This window comes from Vulpes vulpes, unplaced genomic scaffold, assembly GCF_048418805.1.
Source record: "Vulpes vulpes isolate BD-2025 unplaced genomic scaffold, VulVul3 Bu000000700, whole genome shotgun sequence".
Classification (NCBI taxonomy): Eukaryota; Metazoa; Chordata; class Mammalia; order Carnivora; family Canidae; genus Vulpes; species Vulpes vulpes.
This window is the reverse complement of record NW_027325673.1, coordinates 735,528-753,205: the sequence shown is the minus strand read 5'-3', so window position 1 is coordinate 753,205 and position 17,678 is coordinate 735,528. Positions and strand designations below refer to the sequence as shown.

At 41.3% G+C, this 17,678-nt stretch overlaps 1 pseudogene; it reads left to right on the top strand.

The window, feature by feature from the left end:
• Positions 1–225: 225 nt before the first annotated feature.
• On the top strand, positions 226–1,592 carry LOC140596499 (tubulin alpha-1A chain-like; annotated as a pseudogene).
• The last annotated feature ends 16,086 nt before the right edge of the window (positions 1,593–17,678 follow it).

Here is a 17,678-nt window from a genome sequence, read left to right as displayed (position 1 = left end):
GGAAGTGGGGACAGAGGGCAGAGGGTTGGGTGGCATTGAGAACTTGAAGTGTTTGTTGAGTGAGTAAACCCAGAATTGCTGTTTGCACATGCCAGGTTGTGATATAAGCAATAAAATATCAATATTTAGGTTCTCTTAATTGACCCCCTAACAGTTGCGCTATGAGAAGCAACAACCTCTCTTCCTCCTCTCCACCATCTGCTCAGCAGCAGCAAAGCAGCAACTATGTGTGAATGTACCTCTATCCACATTGGCCAGGCTGATGTCTAGATCAGCAATGCCTACTGGGAGCTCTGTTGCCTGGAACACGGCATTCAGCCCGATGGCCAGATACCAATTGACAAGACCACTGGGGGAGGAGATGACTCCTTCAACACCTCCTTCAGTGAGACAGGTGCTGGCAAGCATGTACCCAGGGCAGTGTCTGACCTGGAACCCACAGTCATCAATGAACTTCGCACTGGCACCTACCGCCAGCTCTTCCACCCTGAGCAGCTCATCACAGGCAAGGAAGATGCTGCCAATAACTATGCCCGAGGGCACTACATCACTGGCAAGGAGATCACTGACCTTGTCTTGGACTGAATTCGGAAACACTGACCACTGCACAGGTCTTCAGGGCTTCTTGGTTTTCCACAGCTTTGGAGGGGGAACTGGTTCTGGGTTCACCTCCCTGCTGATGGAACATCTCTCGAGTATGGCAAGAAGTCCAAGCTGGAGTTCTTCATTTACCTGAACCTAACCCCCTCTGGGTTTCCACAGCTGCAGCTGAGCCCAACAACTCCATCCTCACTCCCTATACCACCCTGGAGCACTGACTGCGCCTTCATGATAGAAAATGAGGCCATCTATGACATCTGTCATAGCAACCTCAATACTGAATGCCCAACCTACACGAATCTAAATAGGTTGATAGGTCCAATTGTGTCCTCCATCACTGCTTCCCTCAGATTTGATGTTGATCTCACAGAATTCCAGACCAAGCTTGTACCCTATCCTCACATCCATTTCCCTCTGGCCACACATGCTGCTGTCATCTCTGCTGAGAAAGTCTACCATGAACAGCTTTCTGTAGCTGAGATCACCAACACATGCTTTGAGCCAGCTGGAGAAATGTGACCCTCACCATGGTAAATACATGGCTTGCTGCCTGCCGTACTGTGGTGACACGGTTCCCAAAGATGTCAATGCGTCCATTGCCACCATCAAGATCAAGTGTACCATCCAAGTGTATTGGCTTCAAAGTGGGCATTAATTACCAGTCCCCCACTGCGGTACCTTTTGGAGACCTGGCCAAAGTACAGCGAACTATGTGCACGCAGACAGGCATCGCTAAGGCCTGGGCTCACCTGGACCACAAGTTTGACCTGATGTATGCCAAACATGCCTTTGTTCACTGGTATGTGGGTGAGGGCATGGAGGAAGGAGAGTTTTCTGATGCCCATGAGGACCTGGCTGCCTTGGAGAAGGATTATGAGGAGGCTGGTGTGGGTTCTGTTGAAGGAGAAGGTGAAGAAGAAGGAGAGGAATGCTAAAGTTAAAAATGTCACAAAGGTGCTGCTTTTACAGGGCAACTTATTCTGTTTTGAACATTGAAAATTTGTGCTCTGATCAGTTAATTTGTATGTAGCAGAGTATACTCTCATATACAATTACTGATCTGTGCTTTAAAACACAACGCTTTGTTACAGACCCAAGCTGTCCATTTCTCTGATGGGTTTGAATAAAATACTCTCTGTCTTAAATGGAAAAAAAAAAAAACCTCTATTCATCCTATTTTTCTAGTCTTATCTACTAATATTGCTCTACATGAATCCTGTATCCCGCTTACTGATCTATTTATCATGAATGCATATTCTTATCTCCAAGACATTAATTATTCTGTGCCTGTCCACCCTTCTTGTTACCAACTTAATCAAATAATAAAAGTAATAGGAGCAACAATGAGAGCTAATAATTTCAGTAAGCTTAGGTATGCCACCCTGGGGTTAAGTGCTTTACATGTATTATCTCATTTATTAGAAAAACCTAATAAAATAGGCTCTGTGATGTTTCACAGTGAAGGATGCCTCCAAGGTTGCAAAGCTAGCAGGCTGGGAATCCAACGTGACCCTAGGCTCAGACTCGGAACCACTGCAGTAGCACCTCTTCCAAGACCGTCTGCGAAGATACAGCCTGAGCTCCTTCCCTATATGGAATCTTCCTCTTCCTTCACTGTTGACTTCTCATTCCTGCAAATGACTGACACACTTCATTTCTGTGCCACAGGTGCCACACTTAACACATCGTGCCTGGTACTGCCATTCACACTAACCCCACACCAGCCAAGTTCTACACACAGACCTCCAGACAGCAAGAGGTCTGGAAAAACAGAAAACAAGATATACTAACAATGCCAATAATAATTAAAACATTGTTGCTTCCACCACCAGACCCAGATTATGAAGATACTGTAGGAAGAGTAAATTCCTGGCTCTTGGGGGGGTGTGGCATGACCTGGCCCTCCTGGCTCTCTACACTACCTTGGAGGGCTCTGCTGGTCACCTTCTTGCTTCTCACTGGCCTTCTTCCAATTCAGGAGAGAGTCCAAGCTTCCTCTTAAAGTCTTAGCACATGCTCTTTCTAGAACTCTCCAACCCTGCCTTACCCTTGATGATTATGTTCATCCTGCTTCTTTCCCCCACTCAGCCTTTTTCTCAGCAGCACATCTGCCTCCTCCTACTAAGTACAGGCAGTGTATGAGGGCAGGCAGTGTATGTACTTTGTATTAAGCACCCTGTCCTCAATACCTATTCTTACCACACTATAAGCACAGTGTAGAGATTAACAGAAATAGATCTTCCCCAAGTCCTTTATTTGCCATATATACAAGGAACCATCACAGTAAGGGGGGAAAAATCTAGTTTAAATTGTTTACACAAATATCAATCATACATTAGTTCATCGTATAAATCACAATCAACCAAGTTAAGTCTCTAAAAATATTTATGGTACAATCATATTATGCTACAATAAAAGATGTAGAAACCCAACAATTTCATCAGACAGTAAATCTGAAGTTCAAAACTACAGCTCTGCTTTGTACGTCCTGGGTTTCTAATCTGCCTGGAAATGCCCAAGCAACAATGATTCTATCAGCATCTTACCATTTCCACTTCAATTTCTCATGAAAATAGAAATTGCAGACGTACCGAGAATGAAAAAAAAAAAAATGCTACTTCCCACTACCAATTCTGGCTCCATAACCTTTTTTTTTTTTTTTTTTTTTTTAAGCAGCGTTCTTACTCTATTGTACTTGCTCACTCACAGTGGAATTAACTAGCAAAGGATTTCATTAAGTATTATAGAGTGTGGTGATGCTTTTGAATCATTAGCGAACATAAATGTATAGATGGTGTATTTGTAACAATACACAAAGACTTTTTAAAATACAATTGGTTTGTAACCAAGACTTACTGGCTATACAACTATTTTAAACTCATGTTCAATTCTTCTGGTACGAAGTAGTACAGATTCTAAGCAAAAGAACACTCGTACTTCCTGCTGTGAAAATATTTTTTGCAGGTTTACTAATATTTCAACAGCTAGTCAATTCTGTAATCACATTTGTTGGATAACTCCCTTGTTAGTAACTTTTAGAGCTCAATTGTGAATTCTATGGTTTTATTTTTATTTTTATTTTTAATTTTTTTTATTTATTTATGATAGTCACAGAGAGAGAGAGAGGCAGAGTCACAGGCAGAGGGAGAAGCAGGCTCCATGCACCGGGAGCCCGACGTGGGACTCGATCCCGGGTCTCCAGGATCGCGCCCTGGGCCAAAGGCAGGCGCCAAACCGCTGTGCCACCCAGGGATCTGTCTATGGTTTTAATACCATACTTGGTAACATTTCAAAAGACACATGATCAGTAATGATTAACAGAGAGGTTTATAACTAATTCCCTATTAGAGCTAAGTACTTTTAAGCTCATCTGTAAATTTTACTGTTCTAGCATCTTAATTGGATTTCTGGTAATTGCATCTAAAATTCCATAGGCACTTAAGATGTGTTCTAGTTACAAAACAGGAAAAAAGCAAAAAAGCATATACATAACTTCACTGCTTGTAACAATAGCATCCTATGGAAGTCAAAGATTGCTTGGTTATTTATTTACTTTTAACAAGTGCTATAATTTATTTTATAATACATTTATAAAGAGATTAAACCAAGTAATTTAGAAACCAATTAGAAGCTTTAATTTATTTTAGTTCAAGTAGTGACCTCAGTTACTATGATGTGGCATTTAAACGCATGGTTCTTGAGGAAGAGTGGCAAATCCCCACTAATCCAAGATCTCACAGAAAACATGACATCTCTATAAGTATTTAAGTATAGGGCATGGCAATGATTCTGCCTAAATTTTCATTTATATTTTACTACTACAGTAGAATTTTTCTCTCAAAAATGCATGAGGATTCTTTTTGTTGCTAAAGAATAAAGATTCTTCAGAAATCTCTCTATTGCAAATCACAATCTAGCACTGTTAAAAAACAGTATTCTAAAAGGTACTGGAACTTTCTTACTGTTACCACCCTGTAAGATCTAAACCACAGAAACATCTGTATCTAAAAATATGATTACCAACTATATGCTTTCATGCTTTATGTTAGGTTCCTCCTCAGACTTTCATGCTCCACAAGAGACACCTATTATCTACTCCCTTCTGGATACCTCCACCTAGGTGTCTGATAAATTGCTGCCACACAACATGTCATAACACAACACAATAACATAACAATAGTGATCTACTGACCTTACCCCCTGCCAATTTCACCTTCTCCCCTCTCACGGGATGGCAACTCTACCTATCCTTCCAGTTACTGTGGCATCTTCTATCCTTCTGTTTTTTATATCCTTGTCCAATTGATCCCCAAATCCTCTGACCTTCAGGAGATATCCCAAATATGATCACTTCTCTCACCATTTCTACATCATTGTCCAAATCAACATCTCTTGTCTGGATCCCACAGACAAGATTGCAGGGCAATCGGAGAATTCTTTTTATATTGAACTCCAATAAAAAAAAATATATACAAAAATACTTAAAAAAAAGAAAAGAAAAAGAAAATTATTTTAAAATGTGAATTGAATCATGTTACTTCTCTTCTCAAACCTCAGCAGTGTGGAAGCCAAAGCATACTCATGGTGGTTTATAAAATTGTTGGATTTGTCCTCCTTTTGCCAATTTGATATCATAACTACACTTCCTATGATTTATCCTTTCTGTCTGTAGCCACAGTTGGCCTCCTTCTTATTCTTTGAGTATATTAGGCATTCTTACACCTCGGGACCTCATTAACTGTCTCCCTGATTTCCATGCCCCCTGATATCCACAAGGCCAATCTCCCCACATTTCTGCAACTTAAAATCAAATGATACCTTCTTAATGCAGCCTGCCTTGACTACCCCATTTAGAATTTCAGGCAATGCACCCTATCTTTTAATACCCAATCCCTTTTTTCATGCTTTACTTTTTCATAGCATTTATCACTTTCTATAATTAGGTGAAATGGGATTAAACAGAAAATAAAAATTAAGATTTTTTTCTAACTGCTGATATAACCCAATACCCACATTTATATCACAAAACTATGGACCAATTGTCATAAAACTTTTCTCGAAGACTGTTCTATTTTAGTCAATATAAACTAGTAAAGATGAAGGTATTTAATATTTGCTATGGTAACTCATACCTGCTATGGTATTTTAAGGACAGTTGGTTACATTCCGAAGAAGTTTCCTGTCAAATAATGGAATCTGAGTAAGTGTTCACTAATGTGACCTTTTCCTACTTTGAAGGCACTATAGTTTTGAAATACACTTCTATTCCATCTCTTCAAAGAGCTCACCCTGAAAGCACATTGGTAAAGTAGAGCATTAGAAAACTGAAGAAATTTCTGAACATTAGGACAGAAGAGGGGTGCCTGGGTGGCTCAGTCACTTAAGCATCTAACTTCAGCTCAGGTCATGATCTCAGATCCTGGGATCCGGCCACACTGGCCCCCCTGCTCAGTGGGGAGTTTGGTTGACCTGGGTCCTGGGATCAAGCCCCACATGAGGCTCCCTGCTCTATGGATAGCCTGCTTCTCCATCTTCCTCTGCTCCTTCCCCTACCTGCCACTCTTTCTCAATAAATAAATCTTTAAAAAACTGGCACAAAAGAGAAGTTCTGGCATGCTACCTTTTAATCCTAAAAAGCTGACATTTTGAAGAGTCACTAAAAATATAAGAATCATGTTACTGCTACCTCCTCTCCTTTCTCACTCCCCATCCTTCCCTCAAAAAGGATTCTTCATTTTTATCATGATCATTAGAACTCTGTATCTTGTTTATACTTCAACCTATTTCCTTTGACAGGTAACCAACTCTTTCACTTTTTACTTTGTGATGATTCTCAAACTCCTTTCTACTTACTGGCAATTCATTTTTGAATAAATATAAGGTGATACAAGCAAGGGCAGTATAGAATAACAAAATGAAATACAAATGACATAGAGTTAATATGCGTAAGATAAAAGTAAAAGGTCTTCTGTATCCATTCAATAGAAGATTAGGGCTAAAATAAAGCATAAAAACTAGTAGGACTTTGAGACTCTGTGGGACAGCTCAGATGTGACTAGGAGACTCCGAGTGCCCAGCAATGAGACCTGATCACAACTATTTTCTCATATTTAATTTAACCCTTAAACTTATATGAAAATGTTCATGTTTAAATGTCTTCCTAGAGTTGAAAACATTCTCTTAAACAGAACAAATCATATACTGATGCTCACACATGTTCTCCAAAGTACTCAGCACATTGTTATGCAAAGAGACATTCAATAAAACTCCTGATTGCCAAACAACTGCTGTTTCCTAGCATTAATAATATATCTTGGAAAACATTCTCTTTCACAACTTGTGTATTATAGATCTCAAAGGATTTTACTCAATGGGAATAAGTCAAATTATGGGGCCAGATATATCACACAACAGGATCCCCCACACAATAGCTTCCCTAGCTTCCAAACCAATTATTTTTGATTGGTAAGAACATGACATGGAAGGATGCTACTAAGACAATGAAATCATTAATAACTTCCAGCAGTAAATTCAATTATTGGCACAATAGGTGCTTGTGTATGTGTTACATGGGCAAAGCAGGAGGAAAGAAAGGCTTTTTCTTTTTAGTGATGATTTTTAGAAAAATAACAAAATCTAAGCACTCACCAATTGCTAGGTAAATACTAATGTGCTGTAAATACATAATCAGCATAAAATCATAATCTCCATCCACACTTTGCTTCTATCAAAGCACCACTTCTGTCTGAACTAAGTATGAGAATATCATAATCGCATTTTTGAAGTGTACTATATTATATAAAAGATAATACACAATTAAGGATAGTGAGATTTATGCTTGTCTGAGACAAAGGGATGGTCTTGCACCTCTAAATTCTAGACTTCCCTTCAACATTCTCTTCAAAATGGGTATGAAAGGTATTTGAAATCAGCAGAAGTATACCTACAGCTAATATCTACTTACCTAAGGTTTACTCTATGACCCACCTAAAACAATTCTCAGTTCTTTCCATGCTTTGGGCCTTCCCTCTGGTTCACTATAAATGGATCATGAATATTGGCTATTTTTTATTGCACTGTTCAGGTCAGCATTTCCGCTTCCTAATTATTTTTTGACTTCATTTGTCTTCACCATTTCCAGAAAGACACTCCTCCCAAATGAGAGGTACGGCTCCAAGAGCTGACCCAGGGACACCACCAATGAGGGCCTTCATTGACCTCCAATTCAAGGAAAAAAGGTTTAATTCAGAGAGGAAAATAGACATTTAATCTTAAAGGCATACAAATTATGCTGCTCTTCTAAGAAACATGTATTGCAGCTATTTCATAGAAATAATCATTGTACTACCAAGAAATCTGGAAGTCACACCAAACATGGGCAAAACATTGCATTCTGGATATTTACAAATCTCCTGAACACAATTCATTTCAAATAAATACAATAATCTTACAACTAAGAAAAGTTAAAAGTTTACACAGTGTCCTCTTTCTTCTCTGGAACCACAGCTACCTGTCAGACCCGGGACTGACTGGCACCGGGGGGGCCTTACCCAGATCCACCATGTAGCCATATAGTCTCCAGCAGAGTTTCTCGACCACAGGACTGCTAACATTATGGATCAGATGACTCTCTGTTGAGTGGCTCTCCTGTGGGTTGAAAGATCTAGTAGCATCCCTTGACTCTACAAATCAGACCACCCCACTTCCCCTAGTTGTGACAAGCAAAATGTCTCCAGTCAATACCAAGCATTCCCTGGGTGCAAAATCATCCCCAGATGAGAACCAATGGTCTACGGTGCATCACTGATCTCTCCAGTCCCAGTTGTTGTTGTTAATCTGAAAAATGGGTGAATATGAGATGGCAAAAAAACATATTCATAATGTTTCTGTCAAGACAGATTCTCTATTGTTCTGAACTTCCTTTATTTTTTATTGATTGATTTTTTTGAGGTAGCTCATTGGCTACTAGGAGAAAGAGATTTCCAGGAGCTGAGATGGGAAGAACTATCAGGTTTGAAAAAGGAGGGAAATTTATCAATAAAACCAGAAAGGGAAAAGAGAGAAAGAGTTAAAGAAGGAGTATAATCATCAACTTCTTTAGCCTTCAACAAACTGAATAAACTCCTGATATACTTAAGATAGATGGCTTATTAATAGAGATCAGCAAAGGAGTTCAATTTTCACTAACAGGTTAAATCACTGTGAGAGATAGAACAATATCCCTCAGAAACGTATACATCCTGGAACCTGCGAGTATTCTATGTCGCATGCAAAGAAGAGTTACGGTTAAAGACAGAATTAAGGTTGCTAATCAGCTGACCTTGAAATAAAGCAATTATCCAGGATGAAAGTGATCCTCAAAGTGATCACAAGGGTGCTGAAAAAGGAACAACATAGCAGCAAAGGAAGAGGAAGGTTTGTGTCGTGAGGACTCAGCCTGCTGTCACTGGCTCTGAGGCTGGAGCAAAGGCCGTGAGCCAAGGAATGTGGGCGGCCTTGAAAAGCCAGGAGAAGCAAGAAACGGATTCTCCCCTAGAGCCTCCAGAGAGAAACAAAGCCCTGCTGACACCTTTGTTTTAGCCCGGTGAGACCCATGTTGGACTTCTAACCTCTGGAACTATAGGAGAATGGATTTGAAGAAAAAAAAAAAAGAGAGAGAGAGAGAGAATGGATTTGTGTTGCATTAAGCCACTAAAGTTATGGTAATTTGCTACAAGAGCAACAGAAAACTAACAGCTGTAAGGGATACAGCACAGGAGGACACCAGGCTTGGCTTACAGGGATGCCTGAGCCAGTGACCTATTAGGAATCTACAGAAACTGTACAGTGGAAGATGCCTATGTCTCAATGGCTGTATAAATGGGGCTATGGACCAAAGGAAATCAGAGATGAGAATCAGGAGGCCCTAGCTGACCTCTAGGACACATGAAATTAAAAGACAAAACCATCTCAGAGACCCATTGGGAAAATTTAAGGAGGTGTTGTATATAAGTGTCCAGCACAGTACTTGGCACATCCCAAGTGCTAAATACATGTTTACTGTGGACATTCTTTTTTTTTTTTTAATTAACTTTTATTGGTGTTCAATTTACCAACATACAGAAAAACACCCAGTGCTCATCCCGTCAAGTGTCCACCTCAGTGCCCGTCACCCATTCCCCTCCAACACCCGCCCTCCTCCCCTTCCACCACCCCTAGTTCGTTTACTGTGGACATTCTACTGTGTTTTCCCTGTGGACAAATAGAAAAGCTTTTGCCAAAATGGAATAATATTTCCTGTGTTGGCCTAATTGCAAGTTATACTACCACTCATGAAAAATGCACAGGGAGAGAGAGAAATCACGTGCCGTTAGGCCTCTCTTAAAATCTTTAGGATAGGGATCCCTGGGTGGCGCAGCGGTTTGGCGCCTGTCTTTGGCCCAGGGCGCGATCCTGGAGACCCGGGATTGAATCCCACATCGGGCTCCCAGTGCATGGAGCCTGCTTCTCCCTCTGCCTGTGTCTCTGCCTCTCTCTCTCTCTGTGTGACTATCATAAATTAAAAAACAAATTAAAAAAAAATCTTTAGGATGATCAATAACTGCGTGCTATTCTGTATGGTCCCAATCAATACATGATTCCAGTCATCATGAACTCACTCGGAGTCTCTGCCTCCTTGACACCTTATCAGGAGCAGTAGATAAGCTGTAACAATTTTTCTGGATATCTGCAAGCGCCATCTATCATTGTGACAAATGGATGATATGGCATTATATTTTCTCTACTCAGCTTCGTTTTAATATCACAAGTTAGTATGTAATATCACATGATTCAGATTCAAGCTCTCATTTTAATGCCTTCTGGACTGCCAAGGCATAATGACTTTGCCTAGAATACCCAGCTGGTTGGCTCATGTAAAATATATGGCAAGGCCAGGGATAGTTTGAACAAATTGAGTTATTCTGGAGAAGAATGAACTTGCTAGAGACTGTAGTGCTAATTTTATATCATGTTGATTCTAGCCAGGAAAATTGCCCTTTGCTCAGACTTAGTACTGATTTCAGGAAAAAGTCCAATAATTATTTGAGGCAAGAAATGATTGCTGTTTTTGTTTTTATTTGGGGAAAGAAAATACAAAATCAGAGAAAACATTAAAGGTGAAGAAGAACATCTCAGATTATTATAATCAACCAATGAGAACTTTAATGAGTTGTTTAAGATTTTCAATCTCTCCAGGGTGCCTGGGTGGCTCAGTTGTTTGAGCATCCAACTCTTAGTTTGGCTCTAGTCATAATCTCAGGGTCAGGGGATCAAGCCCTGTGTTAAGCTCTGCACTCACTGAGGAATCTGCATTCTCTCTCTCTGTCTCCTTCCATCCCTCCCCTTGCTCGTGCTCTTGCTCTCTCAAATAAATCTTTAAAAAATAAAAGAAGATCTTCTCTCTCTCCTTCATGGAGATGCCAATTCCGTTCCATTAACAGGATGCTCTGTCACACCGGCAGAAACATGAAGGTCACTGTCTAGATAGATGAACAATCATTACTTTTAGAATTACTATGTATTAGAGCTGAGGGTAACTTGAAAGACCAACCACCTTCCCACTTAGTGACAAACAGAAAGACTCCTCATATATTCATTCACTCAACAATAGTACCTGCACAGGTCTCAAAGAGTCAGGCACAGACCCCCAAATGCCCCAGCAAGTCAGCAGCAGAGCTATGATCTTAAGACATGAACTTTCACAGATCAATCAATATACCCATTAAAATGCCCACTTATATTGTGGCTACAGAGGATAACCTATTCTCTATAAAGTTAAGAAAATATTAAAAACAGAGGTTGAATCTACACAGTGCTAGACATCTAAAATTTCTCATTTCATGATCTACCCTAATCAGATTCTTTGCCTAACTACCATGGACTGGCTGCCATACACAGGGCCTCAGTACCATCTATAATCAACCCAGAAAAACCAACCAGGTAGAAGAAGGAGCAGCACACACACAGTCCCAAGGTGGGGACTGGTTCTGAGACTCACAATCACATGTGACCTCTCATGAGTCTCTTTGCCATCATTATCCTTTTCTTCTCATCAATAGCGTAAGGGCTGCCTCCATTCTCACAGGATTCTCAGTTTTATGGGTTCCTACATTTGAAAACCCTGCCACCCTCACATTTATGAGAAATGATGAGGGTGACTCCTGTTTTAGTTCAGTTTTCACTATAAAATGGAAAGTATGATTCATACCAAGATTTACCATGCTGTTGTGTACACCATCACAGACAACTGGGTTCAAGGGGTGTGGGAATGTAGGCATACACTCCTCACTCTTAAACGAAGGCCATGCCAACTGCAGCCATAGTAAGAAGTGAAGTATGAGCAGCAGGTGTCCCTGACCTGTAGCCACTCTCTCTTCAGTGCTGCTTTATGATCACGTTGGCCGCCACTAAGACCTCAAGCTGGGCTGCTTGTCAGGCCCTCGCATGTCCCACCATGATCTGGTTTTGGTGGGGATTCCCACCTCAGAGCAGCCTCAGGTGGGAAACACTAACAATGGGACAGAGCTACCAGTCTGAGTGTTATGATACCTTCCAATACAAGATGAAATCCACATAAACTAAATGAAGCAAACTAATGGCCTCTGATGGTAAATGACTATATACTCAGAAAAAGATCATGGAATTTATCTGTTCTTAAAAGTATTGAATCTAATAAAAATGACAACAAAATCCAAAGATGGGAAAAGACTTGAACAAACATTTCTCTTAAAGAAGATATACAAATGGCCAATAAGCACATGAAAAGATGGTCAACATCATTAGTTATTAGGGAAATGCAAATCAAAACCACAATGAGATACCACTTCATATCCATTAAGATGGCTATAATTTTAAAACACGGGAAATAAGTGCTGGTGAGAGTTGTAATTCTCATACAATACTGACGTGACTGTAAAGTGGTACAGCTATGACGTTAAGCAGTACAGCAGTTCCTCAAAAAGTTAAAATTGTTATGTGATCCAGCAATTCCACCCCTGGTATATATCCAAAGTAATTAAAAGCAAGGACTCAAGAAGAGATATCCATGTTCATTAGCATTATTCCTAACAGCCAAAAGCTGAGAACAACCCAAGTGTCCATCCACACATGAAGGCATAAACAAAATGTGATCTATATGCACAACGGGATATTATTCACCTACACCAAGGCCTGGATTTCTGATGCATGCCACAACATGGATGAACCTGTAAAGCATCATGTGAAATGAAATAAGTCAGACGCAATAGGACAGTGTATGATTCCACTTACATGAGGTATCCAGAACAGCCAAACTGGAGACCGAAGGTTGAATGATGACTGCCTGTGGTTGGCAGGGAGAGGGAAGTAGGAGGAGGGCAGAGAGAGTTATGTTAGATTAATGGGTACACGGCTTCCACTTGGAAGGATGAAAAGTTCCAGAAATGGATAGTTACGATAATCCTACCACATTGTGAATAGACATGATGCCACTGAACTACATATACACTTAAAAAGAGTTGAAAAGGTAGATTTTAGGGGCGCCTGGGTAGCTCAGTCGATTGGGCGACTGCCTTCGGTGCAGATCATGATCCCGGAGTCCTGGGACCGAACCCCACGTGAGGCTCCCTGTTCAGTGAGGAGCCTGCCTCTCCCTCTGCTACTTCCCTGGCTTGCGCACACTCTCTGACAATTAAATACACAGAATCTTTTCTTAAAAAGAACGATTTTATATTACATATATTTTGCCACAATAAAAAAGTATTTTAATAAAGTATCTTGCCCCAGAGGTATACCGGCAGCTGAAGTGACAAAGCAATTTGTGCCAAATACAAGCATATTCCCTCTTCTAGGGCCTTAACACGGGTGTGGGGGTATGAGGAACAAAATGAGAAAAAACAATAGTAATAAGGAAGCAGGAAACTGGTTTGATTCTCTGGCAGAACAGGTAACCATTTTCGGGATGTGAACCTCAAGATGGCAGCGGTATGAGGACACTGGGGAGGCCCTGATGGCCCACAAACACCACCTGGCCAATGGGGTGGGGGGCTGTGACGGGAAAAGCCAACAGAACTCTGGAATCGGCTGCAGCCACTCTGCAAGCCTGCTGGCGAGGGCCAGGGGGAGAGCATGGGCTCCTGCGGAGATGGGTCCACGGGAGCCCCGTTAATCTGCACCTTGGCTCTCCTCTTGGGTGGAGCGTCCACCCCTGAAGACATTCAGCAATCCCCAGAGGTAGTACCGTTGGTCACAGATGCAGGGTGGGGTGCCACTGGCATCTAGCAGGTAGAGGCCAGGCTGCTGCTAAGGTTCTGTGTGGGCCCAGGACAGCCCACACAACGAAGAGCTAGCTACCCAGCTCACAGCAACAACGGCACTGAGGCAGGGACACCCCCTCACAAGAAAGCTGCCCCTCCTTGGTGCCCATTTCTCTCCACGAAGATGGAAAGAGAGCGCTGCTCATGGCCCACGTATGCACACAACAATGCTGGAGCCCCAGAGCTGCTAACCGGGAACGGGCTTTTGCAAAGGTCCCTGACTTAAATAAATTTGATGATAAACAAAAAGTTCCCAGAGCTCAATTCCCTGTAAAAAAGGAAGTGCTAAAAATGTGTGAAGTGCTTGCTTCACAAGGCAAAGCAAGAAAAATCTGTCACCTCCACGTCTGTGGAGGAGCAGAGGATGCTGTTCCCTGCCTGTTGCTGCGCACCGCCCTGCTGACTCAATGCAGTCATGCAGAGCTGGCCCCAGGCCACACTCCAGAGCTGCCCAGAAACAGCACTTGGTGCTAAGAGGCAAGCCCACAAATTCCAAGTCAGGTACACAGGTAGGATTTACTATTGGCTGATCAAGACAGAACTTCTAACATCAATTAGTGGGAAATTAATCCTCGGAGGAGACTCAAGAAAGAGGTTTCTATCTAAATCACCAAAAATGCCCTGAAAGTCTGTGTCCCCCCAAAATGCATATATTGAAACTACCAGCCTCAATGTAATGTTATTTGGAGGTGGGGACTTTGGGAGGTGACTAGGTCATAAAGGTGGAGCCCTCCTAGAGGAGGCTTATAAAGAAACCCCAGAGAGCTCCCTCACCTTCTGCCAGGTGAGGACACAGCAAAAGTCAGCCATCTGTGAGCCAGGGAACTGGCTCTTCTCACGCACCAGATCGGCTGGCGCCCGGACCTTCAACCTCCCAGCCTCCAGGACTGTGAGAGTCCATGGTGGTTTGTCATAGCAGCTCAAACTGAAACAAAACCTCTTGTGTTTCTATGGCCCGTGCCTCACATTCTTCATCTGCACAATGGATAAAAATAGTGCCTATTGGGAGGATTCAAGAAGTTATTTATGTAAATGACTACAAATAATGCCTGGCATATCAAAAGTCCTACAATTGTAATAACACAATAAAGATTGAATATCACTTAAGGTTGGAGGCAGCCAACAGCACTATTTTAAAGAAAAGGCATGTGAGGCTCAAAAAACTTGAATGGGATGTGCAAGTACCCACAGATTCTTTGTAGCCAATATGAAAATGAAAATGTTGGGTAGCCAGAAACTGAACATTCAACACCACATTCAAAGTGTTCTTGCCAAGAAGAAAAAGAATATTTGAAAACCTGGGGGAAAGAAATATTTTAACATTAAAAATGTTCTTCACTCTGCATCAAAAATATTAACAGTGTGTGTAATATGCAAAGAGAGTTAAGCCCACAGTAATTTGAAATAATTAACTAAACTTGTCACTGTCCAATAAATATCTCTAAAGTTTTATGGCCAAATAACAGCCTTTATTCTCAATCCCACAAGTAAAGTGGATGTGACACTGTAAAGTAATTAGGACTAGACTAAGTCATTTGACTGTAGTGTTGGTTTCATGACTGTGACATTTACATTCAAAATCTCCAAGTAGGGATCCCTGGGTGGCTCAGCGGTTTGGCGCCTGACTTTGGCCCAGGGCGCGATCCTGGAGACCCGGGATCGAATCCCATGTCGGGCTCCCGGTGCATGGAGCCTGCTTCTCCCTCTGCCTGTGTCTCTGTCTCTCTCTCTCTCTTTCTCTCTCTCTCTATCTCTCTGTGTCTATCATGAATAAATAAATAATTTAAAAAAATCTCCAAGTAGCTCATTCTCTTTATCACTTTGAAGAAAACCTACACAAAACGCATGCACTATGGTCTCATTTCATGGATTCCCTTCTTTCTGTTTACTGTTTCATTTCTTTCAGAACTATCAGATTTACAACTAGCTGTAGTTTTTTAACAAAAAAAGGGAATGATGGTGCAATCTTTAGATATTTAACTGGCAGTTTATCCTATAAACTCTACCAAAGACAGACTTTCTGGCACCCTCTAGAGGCTTTACTTGTGTGTCTACATGATCTTCACAGACAATGTGGTTCTTTCTTGTTAACATCTTAATAATTTAAAATGAAGCAAGTCTTCACAATTCATTCTGAGCACTAAGATTAGCTAAAAATAGGAGACAATTATGCTAAGTAAGAGTTTTCACTGGAAAATTACCATTCTATTATTGGGAAGGAGAAATTATCAAACATTTTGGGGGAGGGTGGGAAGCAGTACAGTCTGATTTGATAATTTCTGGATATTTCCTGCAGAAACCTATTCATTCCCAAATAGTTATTCGAATCAACAGTCTTCCATATCTGTCCAAAACCACTAGGCAGTAACAACAACAACAAAAAAGCAAAAGGTAGTTTTAAGATGTTAACAGTGTCTGAAGCTGAGGACACTCATGCACAACTATTAAAACTTAAAAAAAAAAAAAAACTATTAAAACTTAATCAGTGTCATGGTACCACCTGAAATGCCCTGAATTGACACTTAAAGATAGAAACACTCGCTCTAAAAAGTGGCCATCTTTTCTAAACCAAACAAATGAGCAGCCAGCAGGAGTTGAACTATAGTGTATCTGCTCCCACTGCCAAGGCATGGACAAAGATGTACCCTGGGTGGGGACTGAGGCTTCCTCTCACTAGAGCCTATCTGTTTATCTTTCAAGGCAAATTAGGTTACAGGAGATTTTACTGACTACATATGAATTTACCACTTTATCATAAAGTTAAAATCAACACAAACAGGTTGCAAATAAGTCACTTCTCCATTGTGAACTAATTAAGAAAAAATGGACTGAATTGAAAATATAGCCCCTGCTTCACTGCTGCCAGAGCTGACCCATCTGCCTGGATTGGAGGCCTCACAAGCCACTCCACAACTTCCAGCAACTGGGCAAGGACCTGTAGAGGGGCTTACCCTGTGACATCTGCTCAAGAAGAAGGTGAGGAGAAGGAGAACATGAGCAGTTTGACAGCAGCCTTCTGTGGGGGACTTACCTTCAACAAACTTGTTCCACCCTTGGAATGAACAGCACGTGAGATGCCCCCACTGGTAGCAAGGGAAGAAGTACAGACAGTAGAGCGCCCATAGAACATCTACCATTACTGCCTCCAGGAAGTGTAGGAGACAGGAAAACTAACATAGATTTAAGATATTCTTTCTTTTTTAAATTGTCAAAGTCAACACCCAAGAAACAAAAAAATCCAATCATGAAATGAACAGAAGACATGAACAGGAATCTCACAGAGGAAGACAGACATGGCCAACAAGCACATGAGAAAATGCTCCGCATCCTTTCCATCAGGGAAATACAAATCAAAACCACCATGAGATCCCACCTCACACCAGTGAGAATGGGGAAAATTAATAAGGCAGGAAACCACAAATGTTGGAGAAGATGCAGAGAAAGGGGAACCCTCTTGCCCTCTTGGTGGGAATGTGAACTGGTTCAGCCACTCTGGAAAACTGTGTGAGGTTCCTCAAAGAGTTCAAAATAGAGTGACCCTACAACCCAGCAATTGCACTGCTGGGGATTTACCCCAAAGATACAGATGCAGTGAAACGCTGGGACACCTGCACCCTGATGTTTATAGCAGCAATGTCCACAATAGCCAAACTGTAGAAGGAGTCTCAGTGTCCATCGACAGATGAATGGATAAAGAAGATGTGGTATATGTATACAATGGAATAATACTCAGCCATCAGAAAGAATGGATAAGGGCGCCTGGGT